At 35.0% G+C, this 25898-nt stretch overlaps 1 protein-coding gene across 1 annotated transcript in view; it reads right to left on the bottom strand.

Annotated features, from left to right (window-relative positions):
• The window catches only part of CSMD3 (CUB and Sushi multiple domains 3), a 1391498-nt gene that overhangs the window by 1070785 nt on the left and 294815 nt on the right, over window positions 1-25898 (bottom strand). The window lies entirely within an intron of this gene.

The following is a 25898-nucleotide window of genomic DNA, read 5'->3' as shown; positions in this document are numbered from 1 at the left end:
TGGATAAGAGTATGTAATAGGAGCCCTGTACTATTTTCATAATTTACCTGAAAGTCTAAACTTATTGCAAAATAAAAAGCTAAAAAAGACACTGCAATGCAAAAATAAAGTATGTTTCCAATTTAACCTGATATTTGCTCAGTTAGTAAAGTGGATGATATCACTTTACATTAAATCAAATAATTATAAACGATTATAATGCTGAAAATATCAATAAAAATATTAAGTAAAAATACCAAAATAAAAAACACTTTATAAAATGTAGTAGCAACTGTATAAAATCAACAATCATTTATTGAAAATTCGTGCAGTAAACAAAGTTGAAATTTTATATTTTTACCTATAATATGCACATAGTACTTTTGAGAGTATTTCTTAAGTGAAAAAAAATTTTTTGTTTAATTTTTCAATGGTACTGAAAAGAAAAAATCAGTGATGAATTTCAAATGAGGTCAATCAATGAAAGAAGTATTGAAGATTCATAGAACTTTCCTTATATACATTAGAAATAAAGTATATACTTTCAGTTTAAAGCAATTATTTAAAGTTCTCAAACCTAGAAATGCAAAGAACTTGACTATTATTAATTAAATATCAATGGTTTCTATAAATAAGTTAATTCATTAAGCTACCTTAGCATTTAATTATACATTGCAAACTACTATTTACAAAATATTTTAAATATCTGTAACCATGGTTAATGATTTTTATATTTCACTTTACCATTTCATAAAGTCAAATTCTATAGCTCATTTTTGGTAAAATTTAACACATTTATTTCCTGTAAATTTTCAGTCATTTTTTACAAAATATTTTTGAAATGAATAATTTATTTTGGAATAGTTAATTTTTTAGAAAATTTAGTTGATTAATAGATGAGCTGTTTGCTGCAAGAGAGGGGAGGTTAATAAGTTTTGATGAAATGAGTTAAGAATTCAATCCCTTGAATATAGTAAAGAAAAAGGAAATACTTTTAATGAAACTACCACTTGTGTTTTTAGAATCAATCCATTCCTTCCCTCTCACCCCCCAAGAAATAATTGAGGTCAGGACTTCAATTATCATGAACTTCTACATCTAGGGAAAAAGGAGTTTCCAAATTATTTCACAAGAAGCTTTAGGTGTAGAAATGAAAGGAAAGAAAGAAAAAGGCTCTAAATAGTTGCTATGCTCAAATTTAACTTTTAATTACATGAACAAATAAACATTACACAGAAAAAAGTACTAAAGCAAAGAGAAAATATATGAAGTGAATCAGTGAATGAATAATAACACTGATCCGAGTTTTAAAAGATTACCTAATCTTATCTCTTGCCTTGTGGTTGAATTACATTGAAAACAAAGACAGATAATAATTTAGGCTGTTTCAAAATTAAAGTAAAAGAATAATAATTCCAAAATATACCTGGTCTCCTCTTCAGGAAACTGCTGCTATTGTTTGCCCTTGTTCTTTGACCTTCATTAAAAATAACCTACCCATCATCCTCTGTACATTGAGGCATTCATGAACACATTATTAAGAACTTTCACATTCAGGTTTAATAGATCCCAATTGTATAGCCATTGCTCATAGTTTCTATTTTTTGTCCCCTCCCAACCCTTTAATTTGGGACTTCTCTCTCTATGCTGTTTATGTCCATTTTAAAACGCAGAGCCAAGAAATATATGTTATTAGCTGGAAGAATTATATGCTTCCCAGATGGTGATAGTGGTAAAGACTCTATCTGTCAATGCAGGAGATGTACTGAGACAGATGCGGTTTGATCCCTGGGTCCGGAAGATTCCTTGGAATAGGAAATGGCAACCCACTCCAGTATTCTTGCCTGGAAAATCCCATGGACAGAGGAGCCTGATGGGCAACATACCATTGGGTCGCACAGAGTTGGAAGAGTAGCCCACCATTCTAAAAAATGCTATATTCTGATTAAACATTCATGTTTTATTCTTGATTTTTCTAAATAGCATTGCAATGTGAACTTTTAAATAATATTAGCTTTTTGTCATTACTATAAGAGTTGTAAAACTAGCTAACATAGATTAATTTTTAAACACTGCTTCTACCAGCAATCAAGAGTTTGAATTTCAAGAGAAAACGAAGATATACATGGAGAGTTAGGCTCAGTAATACACGTTGCAAAGTAATCATTATTATACATGGTATTTACAATAAGTAATGATTTTGTTTATTATAAAATCATCCTTAAGGAAAATAGAGATCTAAGCATAAAACAAAGAATTTTCATGTAATTCATTAAATGTACCTGCCAGCTAACAACACTGTGCTTGCCACTTCAATGTGTTTCTGAAGCAGATGATTACATCTAACCAGAATTGCCAAAGAGACTATAGCCATCTTTCTTCACCAACATATGACACTAATATGTTAATCAAAGGCTTAGGTGATTAAAACAAAGCTATAGAGCCAGATAAATCCCACTTAATATTCAGTAATGCAAAGATTAAAATGGGACTGGAGTGTGTTGGGAGGAAGTACTATAAAGTTATTTTCACCAAGACTGTTGGTTGAGCATTGATCAAATTTGTTAATGCAAAGATTACTAAATAAAAGAAACTCCCTATGTACTAAAGCTTCATTTGAATTAGTCTTGGAATTATGCCATAGGATCATGTTTATAAGACAAAACTGAAATACTTAGGGTGGGCAGTTTAGTGAATTGAGAAGATCAATGGAAAACATGCCTAAAGACTTTATACTCAAATATGTCTCTAAAAATGTCAGATTTTCATGCAATTTTACTGCTCAATCCAGAACAAATGATTGTGAATTTGTTTAAAAGCTGTGTTTTTTATCTTCCTTTCTCACAGATATTGAAATTATCAGCAAATAATAGGCAGGAATTTGATAACATAAATATTCTAAGGTGTAAAGGATTGTTGATACATCAAGAATTACTTGGGAGAAATCCAAGATAAACAAAAATCCACTTGTAATATAGAGATTATAATTTAGTGGCATTCATCTGTATCAATTAAAAAGGAAACATAAAAATATATTACTTGGTAAGTGACAATTAATTTATTCATCAGAAGCTCTTGAGGTTTACCATTAACAATGCTCTATGATATGAACCAGTGTAAAACACCATCTTCCTTGCTTTCTAAAAATCAACAGTTTGAGGAATCTAATATCCTCAGTCACTGAAAACAACTCTAAACCATATTCTGCTTTAAGCATTCATTTTCACACCTTCAGTTCAGTTCAGTTGCTCAGTCATGTCAGACTCTTTACGACCCCATGAACCGCAGCATGCCAGGCCTCCCTATCCATCACCAACTGCCGGAGTCTACCCAAACCCATGTCCATTGAGTCAGTGATGCCATCCAACTATCTCATCCTCTGTCGTCCCCTTCTCCTCCTGCTCTCAATCTTTCCCAGCATCAGGGTCTTTTTAAATGAGTCAGCTCTTCGCATCAGGTGGCCAAAGTACTGGAGTTTCAGCTTCAACATCAGTCCTTCCAATGAACACCCAGGACTGATCTTCTTTAGAATGGACTGGTTGGATCTCCATGCAGTCCAAGGGATTCTCAAGAGTCTTCTCCAATACCACAGTTCAAAAGCATCAATTCCTTGACACTCAGCTTTCTTCCAACTCTCACATACATACATAACTACTAGAAAAACCATAGCTTTGACTAGACAGATCTTTGTTGGTAAAGTAATGTCTCTGCTTTTTAGTATGCTGTCTAGGTTGGTCATAACTTTCCTCACAAAATACCCAGCATCATATATGATTTCCCTCATTGTACAGAAAGGGAAATTGGGAATCAAGTAACTTTCCACAGGCCACCCAACTAGTAAGTTGTAGACTTGGGTATGTCTCTAACTTAAAAGTCTTAGATCATTGCACAAGCACATGCTGTTACCCAATGAAAAGTGATGTTCGTTCCACAAATGTTTATTAAGCAGTTGTCATGGGCAATGTTTGGGGGACTGTTGTTATTCAGTCGCTCAGTTGTGTCCAGCTCTTTGTAACCCTATGGACTACAGCACACCAGGCTCCTTTGTCCTTCACTATCTCCTGGAGTTTCCTCAAATTCATGTCTATTAAGTCGGTGATGCTACATAACTCGCTCATACTCTTACCACCCCCTTCTCTTAGTTTTGCAAATGACAGACATGGTTCTTCCTTCATAGAGTTAGTAAATGATGCTAACCAATGAAATAAATGACTACAGAGTATTAATTATAATGTAGTAATTGGGATAACAGAGACCCCATTTCAATTCCTAGGTCGGAAAGATCCCCTGGAGAAGGGTTAGGCTACCCACTCCAGTATTTCTGGGCTTCCCTGGTGGCTCAGGCAATAAAGAATCTGCCTGCAGTGCAGGAGACCTGGATTTGATTCTTGGGTTGGGAAGATCCCCTGGAAGAAGGGAAGGCAATCCACTCCAGTATTCTTGCCTGAAGAATCCCCATGGACAGAGAAGCCTGCAGTTCTTGAGGTCACAGTCAGATTGAGCAACTTAGCATGTAGGCAGTTGGGATAAAAGAAACATATAGGCTTAAATAAAAGTATATAATTGAGAAAGTTTAATTAGATTATGACATAAGTTTTAAAAACAGGACAGAGACTTAGCTAGAGCAGGGATTCCCACCTCCTGGGCTGCAGTCTGATACAAATCTGTTAGGAACCAAGTATGTTCACCTCTTGAACACAGCAGGAGGTGAGTGGAGGGCCACTGAGCAAAGCTTCATCTACCACTCCCCATCGCTCGCATTACTCCCTGAACCATTCCCTCTTCCACCCCAGTCCATGTAAAATTTGTCTTTCACAAAACCAGTCCCTGGTGCCAAAATCTTTAGGGAGCTAGAGGGGAAAAAATATGAGAATTATCAAGCATATTCAAAACTTTAATGTATAAGAATCAAAGAACTCTAATAGTTATTAGAATTGAAAATACAGTGAAGATAGTTCTATGGCTGTGGTAAGGTTGAAACTAAATTTGTATAAAAGTATTCCAAAAGGGTTGGCCAAAAAACAGGTTTATGTAGTGAATATACTGGAGAAGGAAATGGCAACCAACTCCATATTCTTATCTGGGAAATCCTGTGAACACAGCCTGGTGGGCCACAGTCCATGGAGTCACAAGGAGTCAGACATGACAGTGACTAAACAGCAACAGCAGTGAATCTATTTAACATGCATATGTCATGAATAGAAAAGAGAGCTTTTCCATCATAAAATGTTACTGTGAGATACTATAAGCACTTCCAAAGAGAAAAACTGAGAGTAAATAACTGGAATCCCTAAATGTATATATGAGCAGAGATTTTCATAGTATGTATGATATGTACAGTGTGAGTTTACTAATATATAGTAATTCAATTTAATATGAAAAACTGCATTAAATAGGATCACCAAAATTAATTTTAAAAAATAATAACAACCAAAATAATGTATGTATACTATTTGGATTGGGGAGTATCAACTTTAAAGGGCTGTTGATAAGATTACACAAAATAATATATATATATATAGGTCATTTATATGCTGAGCAAGCACTTACTACATGGTAGACATTATTAGCTCAACAAACTGCAACTTTACTATTATTGCAATTAATTTTGCATTTGAGACATCTTAATTAGGTGTGATTAAGTTATGATCTACTAAAGTTAGGGTCATGACTTCACTGTGGATAAACATGTCATTTGCCATATCAGTAAACAAAAGATGTTGCAGCCATCAAGCCATGAGCCACTGCATCCACACCCAGTTGTGTACCTTTAGGCAACTGAGGATGAAGAAATAAAGAAAATTGACCCTTCACCTCTTATGATTAAGGTAAGGTTCAGGTTAAGACTCTTTGTACCTGTTAAGGTACAAATTAAAGGAATGATTTCAATGAGTCTATATCTTTGCATTTTTCTACACATAGGAAAGTGCTAAATTCATTAACCTGAGATGTCTAGTTTTTCCATAATAGTAATATTTTCTGTGTTCCAACTACCCATTGTTATGGGATTTTGGTTTTCTGTTTTTGAGTTTTTGTTGTTTTTTTGTTTTGCAAAAACTTCTATGTATAGTGGCTCTTCCCTTACCTCATCAGAACAGTCCCTCAGAGCTATCTGAGAGATTCTCTCTCTGGCTTAAGTTGTCAGTATGTATGGCAAATTAAACATAATTCTCAACTTTTAGGTTATGCATGGTTTTCAGTCAACATTATTAAATGCTAATTATTCAAGGTGTAATCTCAACTCCTGGCTTCCCCATGGCACAGCAGTAAAGACAACTCAGGAGACACAGGTTTGATCCCTGGTTCGGGAAGATCCCTGGAAGAGGAAATAGCAACCCACTCCAGTATTCTTGCGTAAAAAGTCCCATAGATAGAGGAACCTGGCAGGTTGAAGTCCATGGGGGTCACAAAGAGTTGGCCATGACTGAGCATGCAATCAAGAATCTCAACTTTCAGTAGAAGATTTGTATAACAATATTTACAAAATGTCACTGATTCATTCTTTCTTTCATTTCTTGATTGGTATCATATCAAGCACCATACAAGGTATAGCGCTTATAGAAAGATCTTCCATGTATTGCAACCTAACATGTTCCCAATAAGTTAAAGAATAAAAAGTTAAAAAGACAATTCAAATCCTGAGAGTATATATAAAAGACTATAAAAGAACAGGATCATATTTTTCTTGGAGAAATTCAGTAAAACTCTGCCAAGTAATTCAGAAAAAGATAAGAGATTTATACTAACAAACACATTAAAACAAACTTGGGTCTAAAAAATTAAATCCCCATTTGCTAGGAACACATGGGTACTTGTGAAAGGCAAGATACTTAGCAAAAAATCAAGAAGAAAACCTGACCTTGAAAACTGGAATGAAGATCAAATGAAAAAATAATGGATACCATGACTATACAATTGCATAGTTATTCAGTCAAATAGATGGAGAATGATCCTGCTGAGATCAATTAACAATGCTCTAAAATATTGTGAAATTATATCTACTAAGGAAGTAAAATCATGTTGTTTATACTTCTTACAGAAAATTAATCTCAGGGTTTTATTTCCCAGGTGATTAAAAATAATTTAGAGGAGTGTAACATCAAGTTTAACCACCTTAGTACCTCTCATCCTGAGACTACCAAGCACTTAACTAATACATTTAAAAAACATTTTTTGTAGTACAAGATGTTCTTTTATCACAGATACTGAGCCATTTCACTCACATAGGACATAAATGGTCTTTGAGAATTCATTGGAGACTCTGGTTTGACTAAACATTTTGTGAATATTTTGAATCAGTCATTCTATTTATCATATGTCCATAGACTTTTATTTCAGTATATATAATCAAATAGAATTTACTTCTTTACACATTTGCCCATTAACATCTTGAAACAGGGGCTCTAATTCATCTTTGTGTATCAAGAACTTGGTACACTGTGTGGTAATTTGGCAAGCAAACAAAGGATTGCTCAATCAATTGAGTTATCTCTTTTGATAGAAAAATATAAAAGATGATCATCACAGAGTTTATAAGAGTAATGTTTAGACACCAAACAGTAGAGAGCAACAGGTGCAATAGAAAAGAATAGAAGGCATATAATGAATTAAACGTGTATCATAATAAGCAAAGAAATACATTGGCACCATCTTGTATGGGTAAAATTACATAGTTGTGTCATTCAAAACTGTTTTCTTATGCAAACATATTAACTGAAAAAAGTCAGTTTCTAATCATGAAAATAAATCCTAAGCTGCTGGTCATACCACAGTTCTCAATGGGATTTTAGAGATGGAGCAAACATTAGGCCACATTTCTCATTTTAGAAGTCATCCTGAAGCTTCAAAAAGTCTCAGATTTAGCAATCAAAAGGATAAATTACCATTATAAAAAATTATTTTAACTTAATGAAAAGGAAGTCAAACTACTGATGCAGAAAAATAAGAAATAAAAGCAGAGGAAAGGCTAACAGAGTGTTGCCAAGAGAGTGCACTGGTCATAGCAAATACTTTCCTCCAAAAACACAAGAGACGACTCTACACATGGACATGACTAGATGGTTAATACAGAAATCAGATTGATTATATTTTTTGCAGCCAAAGATGAAAAACCTCCAGAGGGTGAGCAAAAACAAGACCAGGAGCAGACTGTGGCCCAGATCATGAATTCCTTATTGCAAAATTCAGATTTAAATTGAAGAAAGTAGGGAAAACCACTAGACCATTCAGGTATGACCTAAATCAAATTCCTTATGATTACACAGTGGAAGGGACAAATAGAATCAAGGAAGTAGATGTGATAGAAAGAGTGCCTAAAAAACTATAGAAGAGGTTCATAACATTGTGCAGGAGGCAGTGATCAAAACCATTCCCAAGAAAAAGAAAAACAAAAATGCAAAATGGTTGCCTGAGGAAGCCTTACAAATAGTTGAGAAAAGAAGAGAAGTGAAAGGCAAAGGGAAAAGGAAAGACATACCCATCTGAATGCAGAGTGCCAAAGAATAGCAAGGAGAGAGAAGAAAGCCTTCCTCAGTGAGCAATGCAAAGAAATAGAAAAAAAAAAAAAAAACAATAGAATGGGAAAGACTAGAGATCTCTTCAAGAAAATTAGAGATACCAAGGGAACATTTCATGCAAACATGAGCACAATAAAGGACATAAACAGTATGGATCTAACAGAAGCAGAAGATATTAAGAGGTTGAAAAAATACACAGAAGAACTATACAAAAAAGATCTTCACAACCCAGATAACCATGATGGTATAATCAATCACCTAGAGCCAGATATCCTGGAGTGCAAAGTAAAGTGGGCCTTAGAAAGCATCACTATAAACAAAGCTAGCGGAGATGACAGAATTCTAGTTATTTCAAATCCTCTAAGATGATGCTGCAAAAGTGCCACACTCAGTATACCAGCAAATTTGGAAAACTCAGCAGTGGCCACAGGACTTAAAAAGGTCAGTTTTCATTCCAATCCTAAAGAAGTGCAATGCCAAAGAATGTTCAACAACCACACAGTTGCACTCATTTCACATGCCAGCAAGGTCATGCTCAAAATCCTCCAAGCTAGGTTTCAACAGTATGTGAACCAAGAACTTCCAGAGATACAAGCTGGATTTAGAAAATGGCAGAGGAATCCAAATCAAATTACCAACATTCTTTGGATCATAGAAAAAGCAAAGGAATTCCAGAAAATCATCTACCTCTGTTTCACTGACTGTGCTAAAGCCTTGACTGTGTGAATCACAACAAACTGGGAAATTCTTAAAAGATACGGGAATAACAGACCACCATACCTGCCTCTTGAGAAATCTGTATGCAGGTCAAAAAGCAACAGTCAGAACCAGACATGAAACAACAGACTGGTTACAAATTGGGAAAGGAGTATATCAAGGCTGTATATTGTCATCTTGCTTATTTACTTATATGTAGAGTACATCATGTGAAATGCTGGGCTGGATGAAGTACAAGCTGGAATCAAGATTGCTGGCAGAAATATCAATAACCTCAGATATGCAGATAACACCAGCCTTATGCCAGAAAGCGAAAAGGAACTAAAGAGCCTCTTGACAAAGGTGAAAGAGTAGAGTGAAAAAGCCGGATTAAAGCTTTCATCCAAAAGCTTTTTGAATATTTTGAAAATGAAGATCATGGCATCCTGTCCCATCACTTCATGGCAAATAGATGGGGAAATGATAGAAGCAGTGAAAGATTTTATTTTCTTTGACTCCAAAATCACTGCAGATGGTGACTGCAGCCATAAAATTAAGATGCTTGCTCCTTGGAAGAAAGCTATGAAAAATGTAGACAGCATATTAAAAAGCACAGACATTACTTTGCTGACAAAGATCCATACAGTCAAATCTATGTTTTTAACCAGTAGTCTTGTATGGATGTGAGAGTTGGACCTTAAACGAGGCTGAGCACCAAAGAATTGATGCTGTTGAATTGTGGCATTGGAAAAGACTCCTGAGAGTACCTTGTACTGCAATGAGATTAAACCAGTCAATCCTAAATGAAATCAACCCTGAATATCGCTGGAAAAACTGATGCTGAAGCTGAAGCTCCAACACTCTGGCCACTTGATGGGAAGAGCTGACTCACTGGAAAAGACTGTGATGCTCAGAAACACAGAAGGCAGGAAGAGAAAGGGACAACAGAGGATGAGATGGTTGGATGGCATCACTGACTCAATGGACATGAGTTTGAGCAAGCTCCAGTAGATGGTGATGGACAGAAAAGTCCTGCAAGCCACAGTCCATGGGGTCGCAAAGAGTTGGACATGACTGAGTGATTGAACAACAAGAACAAATCTGCCTAAGTGGAAAATAGATTACTAGACTGATTGTAGGGGAGGGGAGGAATATGCATATAAATAGAATGGATTGTGTTGGCCAAAAAGTTCATTTGGGTTTTTCATGGCCAACCCAATATTTCAAGCAAGAGAAGAACAAAAGTCTATTGCCACCTTTTTTCTTTTTTTTAATTAAGATAATTTTTGGCTGGGCTCATATTTTCAAAGGAAGTTAGTGTGAAATAGTGGAAATTTCAGTGTAAATCAAACATATAAAATTGTATGCTACCTAGGTAACATCATTCTACTTTGATACTGAGGTAGGGCCCATAGGCAACAGAGATAAGTTTTGCGAGTTAGATCAAGAGTAATGGTTAAACAGAAAAATCCACTCCACAATATCAACAGACAGTAATTTACTGGATATGTACTTTTGTTCTGTGATTAAGAGGCAATTAATGTTCTTTCAATTTCAAATATCAGTGCCCTTTTGGCAAAATAAATTTTACCACCTAAAATGAACTTATGAAGAACAGTATTTTTGTTTTGTAAACTATCATCGTTGGAATGATATGGGTGGAAAGGTCATGTAAAATGAAAAAATGTTATGATTATTTAAACCTAACTACATCCTGTATTGCTACCAGATAAATACAGGCTTTCTTAACAAAGCCAAAGAAAATTAGAGAATGAAAATATATTAGCAGTCATCCTCACTTTAATGTTTCTAGAAATGGAATAATGCTATATCTGGCAGTAGTAGCATTTGACAGTTTGCTTCAGAATAATAGGAAAACATGAACAGACTTTCCTCTTTATATGACAGAATTGGGACAAGTAGCATTATTAAGACTTTTTGGATAAAAGTAACTTAATTCTTTAAAATGATGTGTCATACTGATTACAGATAACTTACTAGACTATGTCTTTCTCCAATAGGAGTGAGAGATACCATTATATTTCAGCAATTAATCAGTTATCAAATAATTATTGAATCCCAAGGTAGAACTATCAAAGGGCTATAAAAAACAGGTCACCATTGCTGTTGTTTAGACCTTATAACTCAATTGGAAACATAAAACATGCATAACAGAATCTTCTGGCAATTAAGTAATAAAACTGATTTCATAAGCTGAAAATTTTTTAAATATATATTTATACAAAAGGAAGGATATCGTATGAAGTGAGATGAGTAGGATTTTAGTTGGAGAGGATTCAAGAGAAGTCAAATAAATCACATGATAAAGACTCAGGCTTAATGTACAAGATGCGATCAGCGCAATATACAAAATTAATGGCTTAAGCAGAATACCATATACATGAAAAAACACTTCAGAAAATAATTTTAGGGTTAATAATTTTAGTTCCCCCAAAATCAATGCTATGCTAATGCTGCCAAAAGGCCCCAAAATGAAATGACTTAAATAGACAGTAGTTATGACTCCCTCTATGTGACTCTCTGACAAGTCTAGGCTAGAATGAACAAACTGCTGTCGGTAAGCAGAGACACAATCATTTTCTATTCTGTTGCTCTATCATTCACTTAAGCCCTGTGTTTGTGCACTTGGTGAAGCTGTACTGCCAGAAAGGTTGAACTCCACGCTACTGGGAATTTAATCAGAGGATGTTAACAGAAATTCTCCTTCCCTTCCCTTTATTCCTGACACAACCATTTCTCTTTACTACATCTTCTCAAATTTCCAGGTTTCTGGGAAATGGATAGGTTTTTGTTTTGTTTTTCCATTAAAGTCACCTCTAGTTCCTCATGGATCTGTTAAAGGAATAAAAAATGGTCAAATTAAACACCCCTATGTGGATAAGGGAAGAAAAGAGAATATTCCACAAATAGTGGTCATGGAAATAAAAAGATCCTGTTGATTATACCCTTGAAAACCTTGCTTCTGCTCTTGAGAAGGTACCCATTTATCCTGTCTTGTGCTGTTGCCTGGCATGTCCTGTCAAATAGTTCGTCCTTGTCTATATTATCCATGGCAAAATTTGAAGTGGGTATGGGAGAGCAAACTATCCTTGGGGTACACATTTCATATGTCCTACAACTGTTAATGCAGGCTTGGTGCTTGAAAATTGCCTTAAGGACTGAATGAGAGTGTAAGTGTTAGTCACTCAGTCAATGTCCGACTCTTTGCAATCCCATAGACTGTAGCCCATCAGGCTCCTCTCTCCATGGGATTTTCCAGGCAAGAATACTGGAGTTGCCAGTCCCTTCTCCAGGGGATCTTCCCACCCAAGGGATCGAACCCAGATCTCCCACACTGCAGGCAGATTCTTTACCATCTGAGCCTCCAGAGAAGCCCTGAATAACCAAAGAGTTTTGCAGATGAGTTATAGGATTTATTTGGATAAAATACCCTTTAAAAACTTAATAGGAACTGATTTTATTTGCTTCCAGTCATTTTCATGTGCCAGTAAACACTCTCCACCCATCCCCAATTTGCTTTAACCATTCTCTTTTTGAAACTACCTTGAATTGATTGATCAGAAGCAATAAACAAAAAGTGGGCAGGAATGCAACACTCTATCTGATCTTTGCCCTAGGGGTGCCTTTCATCCTTTGACTAAGAAACTTAATAGGAGGCTCTTTTAAACCTTCTTATCCTCTACTGTACAGAAGCAGTGGGCTTTTCCAACCATAAATCACCAGAATTTTAGACTCTATTTTCTTCAGTCTCTTCTTGAAAACTGGCCAATATCTGGCTGAGTGCCTGTTTTTGTTGTAAAATCTTGTCAAAGGCAGCCAAGAACAGGCCACATACTTCAACAAATTTTTTTTTAACTTCTTTCTTTCAAGCTAAAGCTTCAGTGGTCTGTCTTCCAGATTGTCATAAAAATTACTTCACCACAGTTGTCAACATTTAGAAAAGCCACCAGCCTTCCAGCTCATTATGTTTTCTTACTACTATTCCTGACCACAAAACAGTAACATATATTTTAAGTTTTTGTTTTAATGTACCACTTCTAGTACAAATATTTCATCATTGCCAGAAATAAAATATTTTTTTTTTTTTGCAAAAGGGATTTTAATACAGTATCTAGGAACAAGTTCTAGGGTGAACCTCTTGATTAATACAGAATTAGCCCAATAAGGGGATTACTACCTTGAGGTAATCAATGGAATTAAGTTTACCTATAATCACTGGGCTTCCCCAGGTGGTGCTAGTGGTAAAGAGCCCTCTGCCAATGGAGGGTTCAATCCCTGGGTTGGGAAGATCCCCTGGAGGAGGGAATGACAACCCACTCCAGTGGTCTTGATTGGAGAATCCCATGGACAAAGGAGGCTGGTGGGCTACAGGCCATGGGGTTGCAAAGAGTCAGACACAACTGAGCAGCTAACACTAGCAATCTTTTTCTTTTTAAATTCCACATTACTAGCTATTTCTTAGGATGCAAACACTGTTACTCTGTTATACTATTACTCTAACTAGTGATCATAATAAAGAAAGAAATTACATTTTTCATGTGCATCATCAAAACTGCAAACTTTTCAATTCAGACATACTTTCTGTTGTTATTCAGTCGCTAAGTCATGCCTGATTATTTGTGACCTCATGGACTGCAACACGCCAGGTGTCCTTGTCCTTCACTGTCTCCTGGAGTTTACTCAAACTCATGTCCACTGAGTTGGTGATGCCATCCAACCATCTCATCCTATGTAGCCCTTTTCTCCTCCTGTTCTCAATCTTTCCCAGCATTAAGCCTTTCCAATGAGTTGGTTCTTTGCATCAGGTGGCTAAAGTATTGGGGCTTCTTCAGCTTCAGCATAAGTTCTTCCAACAAATATTCAGGGTTGATTTCCTTTAGGATTGACTAGTTTGTTCTCCTTGCAGTCCAAGAGACTCTCAAGAGTCTTCTCCAGCACTACAATTAGAAATCATCAGTTTGGCACTAAGTCTTACTCAGACATACTGGGCTCCCAATAATTTTTATGGTTAAAGAATTAGCTTAATTCAAAGAAGAGACGGGAAGTTAGGGAAATATGAGCAATCCAAATTATTTCAAATCTCTTTGGGAGTTCAACTTCCTTGAGTAAAAGTATTTTGAACTTCACATTGACAAAAAATATAGGACAGTAATCGTTGTTAGATAGCATGTTAAAAAGCAGAGACATTACTTTGCCAACTAAGGTCCGTCTAGTCAAGGCTGTGGTTTTTCCAGTAGTCATGTATGGATGTGAGAGTTGGACTGTGAAGAAGGCTGAGCACCAAAGAATTGATGCTTTTGAACTGTGGTGTTGGAGAAGACTCTTGAGAGTCCCTTGGAGTGCAAGGAGATCCAACCAGTCCATTCTGAAGGAGATCAACCCTGGGATTTCTTTGGAAGGAATGATGCTAAAGCTGAAACTCCAGTACTTTGGCCACCTCATGCGAAGAGTTGACTCGTTGGAAAAGACTCTGATGCTGGGAGGGATTGGGGGCAGGAGGAGAAAGGGACGAGTGAGGATGAGATTGCTGGATGGCATCACTGACTCAATGGATGCGAGTCTGAGTGAACTCTGGGAGTTGGTGATGGACAGGGAGGCCTGTCGTTCTGTGATTCATGAGGTCGCGAAGAGTTGGACACGACTGAGCGACTGAACTGAACTGAATCGTTGTTGAGGACAGAATTAGTGAGGATTGTTTCAGTTGATTTCCATTCTTGTGGTTGATCTTGTCATTAGAAAAGGTAATATAGTGGAAAAAGCACCAGTAATGAAATCAAATAACCTTATCTTGGAATCCTATCTCTGCCATTCACTAGTGAGTCCAAAGAGGCTTTCAATACTTCAGTTTCTTCTTTAGCAACACAGACATTACCAAAATTTATTTGGGCTACCTAAGCAAATTAATGGGAAATAACTATGATTTTAACTCTGTTGTGAGTTTCTTGATATCACCACATTTTCATGTTCATTTAATGGTCACTTGTTTCATACTAGATAAAATGACTGTTCGTACATGAACTGATTTTCCTCTGAAAATATATATTTATGACACTTGAGTTCATTGAATAAGTCTGACTTCATTCCATTCAAACCATATCACATGTAACAGACAAAGGTTTCTCAACAATGCATTTACAAAATCAGTTCATTTATCTTCACTTAGATCTTAACATTTAGAATATATTTTACATTTTTAAGCACTGACACCTACAAATCATGCTAACTAGTTTTGTTAGTGGTTATAGTTCATGGTATAACACAACAGAAATTGCTTCACTGGAGCTATGAAAAACTAATTGAAATCAATTATGACAATTATCTCTCTATTCAACTGTCTGCACTAGACAGTTCCTTCATTCCATACTGTCAGGCTATAGACAAACTCCTCTGATATCACCTAGTCAATTGCATTTTAAGCTTTCAGTGAGCATGCATACTTCTGATTCAAATTAACAGGAGCTATGCATGGATTGAGTGAGGACTGGAGTTATTAGAATTGTAATATGAATATAAGTGAGAATTAAGTATCATTGGACTTTCTTATTTTAATTAAGTACCCAAACACTCTTAATCAAGCATATAATTAAGAGGAAGTGCATTGTGTGCTAATTGCCATTGATTATTAATAATATGCTTATTTATGCATGCAAACTCTATGATGAAATATATCTCCAAACTGTTTCTGAATGACAATAACGTACTTCTGCATAATGAAGCTATTAATGAAACAGTCTTGTATGAAATATCAGATGAGAAAAATAACTCAAATCTCAGAAATCTTCCCGAACATTTTTGAAATATTAGAGCAAGTCATATGAACTCACAGTAGAGAATGTCAATAATTCTGCTTATTTTTCCCAATCATTTTTTATACAATGTATGTTTAGAGGATATTTGATTATAAAATAAGGAATTCATGCATACTATGCACTAAGGACTTTTAGCTTTTTTTGAAATGGTATTATTTTTTTGCCATTAAATGCATTTAGAAATGACTTTTAAATTAAGGTTATAAATTCTTTTTCTGTTCATTCATTAATATTTTCTAATGGCCACTTGCTTATTAAGCACCTACTTCATGCCACACATTGGTCTAGGCACTGGGGATACAACAGTGAGTAATAGATGCCCCCTTCTCTCAGGGAGCTTGTGAGAGAAACTTTTGAGCAGGTGATGGAGAGGTGACACAGATCATAAATAAGGTAATATGTAAGATATTATTAGATAATAAATATTAAAGAGAAATACAAAGAATGAAATAAAAAGTTTGATGGGGAGACAGAAGCTTATTATGTTACCTAGGAAAGAGCTCATTGAGATGGTGAGATTTAAAGTAAGATCTGACTACATGAGGTAAAAGAGCTACTATAAGGATGTCTTAGGGGAATGCATGCCACGAAAGTGAACTGCAAGTATAGACTGTGAAGCACAGAATATCTCAAGTGTTCCTGGAATAGTAAGAATCCACATTAGTTCAAGTAGACTGAGTGAAGGGGAGACAGGGAGAAAATGAAGTCAGAGAGTTAAAACAAGGTTAGATGCTATTTGTCTTCAAAGCCACTGTAAATATATTTTCAACTAATTCATTTGATAGCTACCTCTGTCTCTCATATAACTATTTCCTGATTTTAAGGCATATCATTTCCTCAAAATGGAAAATAGATTTATTCTTTTTCACCATCCTAAACTATACCCCTCCTAACATACTCTTCTCATAAAATTTTGGTTGAAATATTCAGTGTTAACATTGTAACTATGTAAATGCTATTCTTAGCATTGTTAGCAAGGCTATGTATTATACATAAACTTTTGTTTTCTGTATAAGTTTCTATTTTCTGTGAAATTAATAATTTCCCTTTTTATGTTGAATAAAAACTCAGCTTCAAACTCTGCCAGTTCTCTGAATCTCTTCCCAATATATTTAGATACATCAAGCATTCAACTTCAACTAAGAAAAATTTTCAGAATGTCTTAGTCTCTATCTGAACAAGTTAATGTCTTTTAGGCTTCTCTAACTAGGAATTATTCTATATATACCAATAAACTATCTTAGTTGGAGCCTCTCTTTCTTATACATCATAATACTCACTTTCTGTGTTATAATGAAGCATGTATAGCTTTAAAAATATTTTTTTTTCCTTTTTGGCTGCACTGGGTCTTTGCTGCTTTGCACAGGCTTTCTCTAGTTGCTATGAGTGGGAGCTACTCTTCCTTGATGGGGGCTTCTCACTGCGGTGGCTTCTCCTGTTGCAGAGCATTGGCTCTAGAGCCCACAGGCTTCAGTAGCTGTGGTGCAGGGGCTTAGTTGCTCTCCAGAATGTGGGCTCTTCCAGGACCAAGGATGGGACTCCTGTTCCCTGCACTGGCAGGTGGTATCTTAACCACTGAACCACCAGATAAGTCTTTGCAGCCTCTTAAGTATGTGTGCTTAAGAGATCAAACAATACCTTGTAATGTGCCTCAAACTTCATGATAGTTTGGATAGGTATAGAATTCTACTACGGAAATCGGTTACACTAGGATTTGGAAGGCAAGGCTCTGTGACAGTGCTGATGTTTTGAAGGCTAAAGCCATTCTGAATGTTTGACCTTATTTTTCCTTATTTCTCTTGCAAAAAAAAAGTGTGCATATATTCACACAGCATATAATTTTTTATTTGTTATTTCATAAAGAAGAAATTATTTTCATCATATGTTCTGGGTACTTGTTGGATCCTTCCCATGTGGAACCCCATGCCCTCTGCTTTAGAAAAAAAAATTCAGATCATTTTCTCTCCTTCATTTTATCATTGATCATTTTCAGAATGACTATTGTTTGAAGGTCCTACTGGAATACTCCTCTAATTACTATTGCTATTAATGCTACTTTATCTCTTCTTTCCTATTTTATGTATCTGACTTTCCCTCTCTTTTTTTCTAGTTTTACTCAAATTTGTCTTTAAACATTCTATTGACTGTTTCATCTTTATTTCATTGTTTTAATTTCCAAGAATATTTTTTTCTTTTTCCATAGCATCATATTTTTAAGAACATTCATATTAGTGTGTTTGCTCTTTTTTTAATTTTTCTTTTGCTCATATACACTTTGTTTCCTCAAAATTGTTTTACTCTATTTGTTTTTAGACATTAAATTCTATGCCTGAGAACTCCTTCAGAAGTCAGGTTGTTTGCTAATACTTACAAGTAGTTAAGGAAAAAGTTGCGTGGATGCTCTCAGTATACATGTGGTACTTGATACCTGTAGACTTCACTACAGTGCATTTTCCTTGACTGTTTTGTTGAGAGAACCATAAGTCAGTGTCTTTAAATATTTCCTATTGTACTGCTTAGATACTGCATAAAAGACTCTTTAATCATTTATTTGGATAGTATTAAACAGGCTGACAGGTTTCTATGAATTAAGAGGTGAATGATGTATGTGTATGTGAGAAAGTGGGTGTCAAAATTTTATATGGAAACATTAATCCACTTGGGGCATAAACTTGGGTTACTATGATGTTGAATGGTTTCCCTCAGAAATGAATGGAGATCATTCCATTTTCCCTTCATGACTGCACCCACGAAATTAAAAGATGTTTGCTCCTTGGGAAAAAAGCTATGACAAACCTAGACAGTGGATTCAAAAGCAAAGACATCACTCTGCAGACAAAGATCTGTATAGTCAAAGCTATGGTTTTTATGGTAGTCATATACAGATGTGAGAGCTGGACCATAAAGAAGGTTGGGTGCCAAAGAACTGAAGCTTTTCAACTGTGGTGCTGGAGAAAACTCTTGAGAGTCACTCAGACTGCAAGGAGATCAAACTAGTCCATCCTAAAGGAAATCAACCCTGAATATTCATTGGAAGGATTGATCCTGAAGCTGAAGCTCCAACACTTTGTATACCTGATGCTAACAGCCAAATCACTGGAAAAGACCCTAGTGCTGGGAAAGACTGATGGCAAAAGGAGAAGGGTGTGGCAGAGAATGAGGTGGTTAGATAGCATCATCAACTCAAGGGACATGAGTTTGAGCAAACTCTGGGATATACTGAAGGACTGGAAGTCTGGCATGCTGCAGTCCATGGGGTCACAAAGAGTCGAACATGACTCAGCAACTGGACAACAACCACCCACTTGATTTTTGTATTGTACCTTTCTTGCCAATCTTGCATCGCCAACTCACCATATAAAGGCTCTTCTACCTCCTTCAGAGAATAAACTTCCAATATACAGTTGGGGTAAGAAAAGGGAAGTTGCCCAGTTGCAGGTTTCTGGTCCTCTCACCACTTCTTAATTAGATTTTCTTAATTGAATTCTTCCAATTCTTAATTAGAGCTTCCTCTTTTAAGCATGACTTCCACTGCCTCTATTAAAAGTTTCTGGTGCTAACAATTTGTGAAACTTTCTGGATATACTGAGGTGTAGATCGGATTGCCTTTTAGCTTTTCCCACTAGTGAATTATGACTCAACCTTCTGGAGACTTCTAAGTCTTTTACAACTGGTTCATCTAACTACTAGCTCCCAAATTTTGTTTGGTTTTAGTCCCATTCTACTATTTATATTGTTGTGAGTCTTTGTCATTTAAAAATCTTTTTTGTTTTAGATGGGTTTCAGGAGAGGGTAATAGTGTGTTTAATTTTCATCTTCACACAGAACTCCATACACACCTTTACATATCACATGGAAAATGATAATAAACCATATAGTGGACATCACTTATTAAACATAAGGTACATTAGGTTACAAGAGGATAAAAGTTCTGTATAACCCTAAATCCAAGAGATCTATTTTGGTAAGATATTTTAAACATATGTAATTATGTTTATGAATAAGAATAAGCATACTTATAAATGAATATGTACTGTTCTAGATTATCTGGAGTCATTAAATTAGCAAATATTTTGGATTTATTTGTATACAAGTCTCATTTTAATACAAATTGACTTAAATGTACAAGTTGTTTCACCTTCTGAGTCTAGGAAAACAACATGAAACCAACTTAAAATTGTAGAATAGAATCTCTATTAATTCCATAAAGTGAAAAAATATGAAATTTAATTGGATGAAGTACCAACTATCTTTGAAAAAAAGCTACACCAAAATAGTACATTATTTTAAACTTATTCATAAATGCACATGAGAATGTTTTATATGATGAAACAGCAAAGGATACTGCCCTTGTGTTATCATTCAAAATCATACTATAATCATGCACAAAAGTACATGTTAAAATATGCAAAATATTTTATTGCAATATTAAACTAAATATCATTTTTAGCAATGCTATATATTTATGAAATTATAAGATTAATTATTTTTGTTACAATTGTTAGTAGAATACACTGTTGTACACAAAGTATGTACTCAAAAACATAAATTTAAAAAAAAATTAGCAAGGGTGTGATCTATAGGCAGAGAATAGAGGATCTGGGGGTCAGGGAACTACTCTGTATAATGCTATAATGATGGACACATATCATTAAATATTTGTTAAAACCCACAGAATGTCAACCCACAACATCAAGAGTGAACTATAATGTAAACTATGGACTTTGGATGATAATGATGTACTGCTGTAAGTTCTTGGATTGTAAAAGATGTACCACATGGTGTAGTAGTCCTTAAAAACACATGCTCAAGAAAATACAGGTTATAAACATTTAAATCTCATTGTTTCCAATTAGCAACATTATACTTAACTAAGTTGTTAGTTGTAATAAAATTCAATCAAAAGGACAGCTAGATTAGAAAGAAACATTCCACTGTTATGATTCATAATTTCACTATATACTTAAGGAAAACTTTCTTCAATTCTTCCTAACTTCACTGTCTGAGAACCACTGCTATATATACATACATATATAAAATTTTGTATTGAACTGTTGCTTGCAGTTTTAAAACCATGCATGAAATTTACAAATCTAAGATGTATAATTAGATTCATACTCTAAAAAAATTAGGGCAGGCCATGAGTATGTGATCAGAGTATATGGTACACTGTACTTTCTGTTCAATTTTGCTGGGAACCTAAAATTATTCTAAAAATAAAGTCTATTAAATATAAAAATAATACAATTGATAATAGTTAACACTGAGGCCATACATGGTAGTGGTTTAGTTGCTAAGTCGTGTCTGATTCTTGCGACCCCATGGACTGTAGCCCACCAGGCTCCTTGGTCCATGGGATTCTCTATGCAAAAATACTGGAGTGGGTTGCCATTTCCTTCTCCATAACTAGTACACATAGGCATCCTGTATTTCATTGTTCTTGTTAAATTTAGCAACCTTTTCCCCCCTCCACAAGGGCAGGTCAGGGGGGTCATTTAAAGATTCTTGTAGGTAAATGGAAGAAGAAAGCTTACTAAAGCACAAGAGACTGTATTTCCTACCATCACAGAGCTAAATTTATCTGACTAAATGTTAAAAAATTATATATATACATATATATGTATATATATATATATATAGGCAAAATGGTAAGTGTATTTTGGAATAAAGATGTATCCATCAGAACTAATTTTTTAATTGTAGTCTCTTTTCCTTCACTTCTACTCAAAGGAAAAATCATATATATATATATATATATGTTAGTATGAATACTCAAGGAAAATACATACTATTAGAAAACTTGTCTTTCTCTCCAAATCCTTTCAGTCCATTTATTATGATATGCCACTCCATCAGAAGATTTGAGAAGTATCAGTCCCTTTCTCACTCCATGGAAAACTTATTTAATTTTTGACCTGCAAGATAGCCTCTTCCTTCTTTATTTCCCTTACCCTATCTTTCTGCAGACTTTTTCTATATTCATCCATTTCTCTTCCCTGCAAAGTAAACTTAATATGGAGACTCTGGCCTTAAAGGAGAGCCCTTGCATTTTTCCATCTGTTCATTTTGTGCATGAGTAGGTATGCTTGCAAGGGAGACATGGAAAGCTTTCACAAAAGTTAAATGGCACAGCCAGTATTATATTTTTAAACTATAACTATGGCAACAGAATCAAACATAAGTTGAGACAGCAGAAGAATTCTGAAGACAATAGAATAAGCTTGGAAGTTTCCTCAACCAGAGAAAAGAAAGTCTTATACCGATGGTAAACTAATTCCCCATTAGCCAGATAAAGTCATATTCACGCTCAGGAAGTTATCCTTATTTCACTATTCTTATACAATCATTCCCTACTCTAATTGTTTGCTTAAGGCTTCTCATAAAACTTGCAGTAAAGTGAATTAAAGAAGATCTGAAATGTAGCTCTGGTCCTAAACCTCTGTATGACCACAGAAAAGTATTTTAACCCCAATGTGGGACAATTCTCCTAACATGGAAAGTCTATGAGAACATAAACCATGCCTATCTTGTCCATTATTACATTTTTGTATTCAAATATTAGTTTATTACTTCACTATATATAAGTATATGGCATCTGGTCCCATCACTTCATGGGAAATAGATGGGAAAACAGTGGAAACAGTGTCAGACTTTATTTTTTGGGGCTCCAAAATCATTGCAGATGGTGACTGCAGCCATGAAATTAAAAGACGCTTACTCCTTGGAAGAAAAGTTATGACCAACCTAGATAGCATATTAAAAAGCAGAGACATTACTTTGCCAACTAAGGTCCGTCTAGTCAAGGCTATGGTTTTTCCTGTGGTCATGTATGGATGTGAGAGTTGGACTGTGAAGAAGGCAGAGCATCGAAGAATTGATGCTTTTGAACTGTGGTGTTGGAGAAGACTCTTGAGAGTCCCTTGGACTGCAAGGAGATCCAACCAATCCATTCTGAAGGAGATCAGCCCTGGGATTTCTTTGGAGGGAATGATGCTAAAGCTGAAACTCCAGTACTTTGGCCACCTCATGTGAAGAGTTGACTCATTGGAAAAGACTCTGATGCTGGGAGGGATTGAGGGCAGGAGGAGAAGGGGATGACAGAGGATGAGATGGCTGAATGGCATCAGTGACTTGATGGATGTGAGTCTAAGTGAACTCCGGGAGTTGGTGATGGACAGGGAGCCCTGGCGTGCTGCGATCCATGGGGTTGCAAAGAGTTGGACATGACTGAGTGACTGAACTGAACTGAACTGGTATCTATATCTATATATATATGATAGAAGGCAATGGCACCCCACTCTAGTACTCTTGCCTGGAAAATCCCATGGACAGAGGAGCCTGGTAGGCTGCAGTCCATGGGGTTGCTAAGAGTCAGACACTACTGGGCGACTTCACTTTCACTTTTCATTTTCATGCATTGGAGAAGGAAATGGCAACCCACTCCAGTGTTCTTGCCTGGAGAATCCCAGGAATGGGCGAGCCTGGTGGGCTGCCATCTACGGCGTCGCACAGAGTTGGATACGACTGAAGTGACTTAGCAGCATTTAAAAATAATGCATACTTACTGCACAAAATCTTCATAATAAATCACACAAAAAATAACAACAGGCATTATGATGTTATGCAGAAATAATGAGCAAGGTGAGCTTACACTCAGGCATTTTCTATGGAAATACACACCTTTCATACAAAAGACCACATGGCACTGATAATTTGATACTCTATTTTTTACCAATAAATGATTTCAAAAATTAAGAATTTCAATATCAGATTGTAAAAATTATGAATGTCATAAATGTTTTACTAACATAGTCATAATAGTTATAAATTATTTATTAGGTACATATTCAATAATTTATTTAATTATATGATTTATCAGATACCATCTTCTCTGTTCTTTGTGGAAAGAATTAAGTGGGGAGATTGTTTTCACATAAAAATAAATTTATTGAACAAGAAGGCAGATTCATCATTGATATCACATATCTATATTTGATAAGCATACAGAATCTTAGTAAAAACAGTTGTTCCTGTCATATAAAGGATAGCATAAGTGAATAAATGCTGCAATAGTCAATAATAAGTACTTATTTACTATTAAATATGCCTAAAAAGATCAACACATCCTTTTATCCATTACTGTGTCTTGGTTATCATGTGGACTTGGGATTGAGCCAACATGGATTCCTATCCTAGCTCTTCCACATATTAGCTGAGTGACCTTGAGCAAGTCACAGTCTCCATGAGCCCCAATTTTCTTACATGTAAAGCAAATATATTAATAATCACTACATATGGTTGTTATGACAAGTATATTGCATTGTGCTGATAAAATGCTTAGCACATTGCCTGACACATGATAAACACTAAGTATAAGCTATTGTTATTATTATTGCCATTATTCTGCATATATGCCATTATTCTGTTAAATCCCAACACTCTGAAGAGAGATCTTCAAAACATCTCCAACGCTCACCCCTCCCCAAAATAAATTATTAAATAAGTTATTATATGTAAATCAAGTCATTTCTGGTCAAATTTTTCAGTGGAATAAACTCACTAATTTCAGAAAACATTTGAAATTTATTTTGCAGGGATACAGAGTTCTTATGTTTATAAATGGAGAAACAGTGAAATAGGTTGTCTGTTTTGTAATCTATCATGACTATCCTAAGAAAATATTTAAAAATCTAAATTTAAATTATTTATCATAATGTAGCACACGTTTTTGTTACTTAAACTGAATTTTACTCCTTAGAAAACAATACAAATTCTATTCCAAAATTGATCTTAATTTCCTAATATGAGGATAGACTGTATGTACACATTTAGCTTCTGCAGTACTTCACTGCAAAAAAAAAAAGGAAAATAAAATATATAACTTTCTATTTTATAATTCACATTCAAAATTGTCAGAAAGATCTCTAATTAATATTTTAAAATATCCCTTCCTTTCCTTTCACTTCATAAACTAACTCAGAACATTTCTTTTTATGAATAAAGCACATTACTATATCCTAACTTAGTATTAAGCACCTTTTGGCGATGAAGTAAATAATTGTTTCAACTGTTTTACAATTTGGGGTTATTATTATTTAATGATTACTCCCTTACAGAAGCTGAGTAAATGTAACCATGGTAGCCTAAGTCTGCTGACCATTTCAGAAACTGTAGCATATTCCCTGATTCTTTACTCAAACTAGTTTATCTTGTTTTCATTTGGAAAAATATGTTAAATTATCAAAATACCCAGAATCATCAAACAGAGCCAATATTAAAGATATCTGAAGTTACTTAACTCTAAAGAGGTAAATCAACCACTTAATTTTCTGATTGTAATAATTTTTTCTAATTTTCAAATTCCAAATAGATGCATCAATTATGACTCTCATCCTACTAATCACAAAAGCATGCACTTTCATAATGATATTAGTAATATATTTCTAGTACATAAATGTGATCTAGGTAGGGCAACCTTTTAAGTTATAGTCAGGTATTAATGAGTTAATTCTCTTTAGTAACCCTTTAAGTTAAAATTCTTTAACATTAACTGTGACATATTTTAGCTTAGATTTCTCAACACAAAATATGAATATAACTACTCTGTTGGTACAGAAAATATTTTTACTCCCATATTTTCATGGAATGTGAGTAAACAGAGGCTCAGATATATTAACTAGCCCACCTAAAGTCACACCATTGATAAATAGTAAATTTAAGTTCTGATCTGAGGCAAATGATTTTTTTCCGTTATACCATGTTGGACCTCATCACTATGGAAATTATAATAATTTCCACAACACCACAAAGCTCTGAGAAAATGCACCACATAATAAAATGATTTATTAGAGGTTAAAAAAAAAACAGAAAATAAATA

This window comes from Budorcas taxicolor, chromosome 14 (genome assembly GCF_023091745.1).
Source record: "Budorcas taxicolor isolate Tak-1 chromosome 14, Takin1.1, whole genome shotgun sequence".
In the NCBI taxonomy this organism is placed as follows: domain Eukaryota; kingdom Metazoa; phylum Chordata; class Mammalia; order Artiodactyla; family Bovidae; genus Budorcas; species Budorcas taxicolor.
This window is presented reverse-complemented; position numbering and strand designations above follow the sequence as displayed.